This window comes from Triticum dicoccoides, unplaced genomic scaffold, assembly GCF_002162155.2.
Source record: "Triticum dicoccoides isolate Atlit2015 ecotype Zavitan unplaced genomic scaffold, WEW_v2.0 scaffold157770, whole genome shotgun sequence".
Classification (NCBI taxonomy): Eukaryota; Viridiplantae; Streptophyta; class Magnoliopsida; order Poales; family Poaceae; genus Triticum; species Triticum dicoccoides.
In genome coordinates, this window is record NW_021212771.1 from 1 (window position 1) to 1065 (window position 1065).

Genomic DNA, 1065 nt, shown 5'->3' on the forward strand with positions numbered 1-1065 from the left:
AAGCGCACGTCGCTTCGACCGCGACCCCAGGTCAGGCGGGACTACCCGCTGAGTTTAAGCATATAAATAAGCGGAGGAGAAGAAACTTACAAGGATTCCCCTAGTAACGGCGAGCGAACCGGGAGCAGCCCAGCTTGAGAATCGGGCGGCTGTGCCGTCCGAATTGTAGTCTGGAGAGGCGTCCTCAGCGACGGACCGGGCCCAAGTCCCCTGGAAAGGGGCGCCTGGGAGGGTGAGAGCCCCGTCCGGCCCGGACCCTGTCGCCCCACGAGGCGCCGTCAACGAGTCGGGTTGTTTGGGAATGCAGCCCAAATCGGGCGGTAGACTCCGTCCAAGGCTAAATACAGGTGAGAGACCGATAGCGAACAAGTACCGCGAGGGAAAGATGAAAAGGACTTTGAAAAGAGAGTCAAAGAGTGCTTGAAATTGCTGGGAGGGAAGCGGATGGGGGCCGGCGATGCGCCCCGGCCGTATGCGGAACGGCTCTTGCTGGTCCGCCGCTCGGCTCGGGGTGTGGACTGTTGTCGGCCGCGCCGGCGGCCAAAGCCCGGGGGCCCTAGGTGCCCCCGGTGGCCGTCGTCGGCACGGCCGGTACCCGCGCGCCTAAAGGCGTGTCCCTCAGGGCACTGCGCTGCAACGGCCTGCGGGCTCCCCATCCGACCCGTCTTGAAACACGGACCAAGGAGTCTGACATGCGTGCGAGTCGACGGGTTCTGAAACCTGGGATGCGCAAGGAAGCTGACGAGCGGGAGGCCCTCACGGGCTGCACCGCTGGCCGACCCTGATCTTCTGTGAAGGGTTCGAGTTGGAGCACGCCTGTCGGGACCCGAAAGATGGTGAACTATGCCTGAGCGGGGCGAAGCCAGAGGAAACTCTGGTGGAGGCTCGAAGCGATACTGACGTGCAAATCGTTCGTCTGACTTGGGTATAGGGGCGAAAGACTAATCGAACCATCTAGTAGCTGGTTCCCTCCGAAGTTTCCCTCAGGATAGCTGGAGCCCATTACGAGTTCTATCAGGTAAAGCCAATGATTAGAGGCATTGGGGACGCAACGTCCTCGACCTA

At 61.5% G+C, this 1065-nt stretch overlaps 1 pseudogene; it reads right to left on the reverse strand.

Moving 5' to 3' along the window:
* Positions 1–6: 6 nt before the first annotated feature.
* On the reverse strand, positions 7–694 carry LOC119344174 (annotated as a pseudogene).
* Between the last annotated feature and the right edge of the window lie 371 nt (positions 695–1065).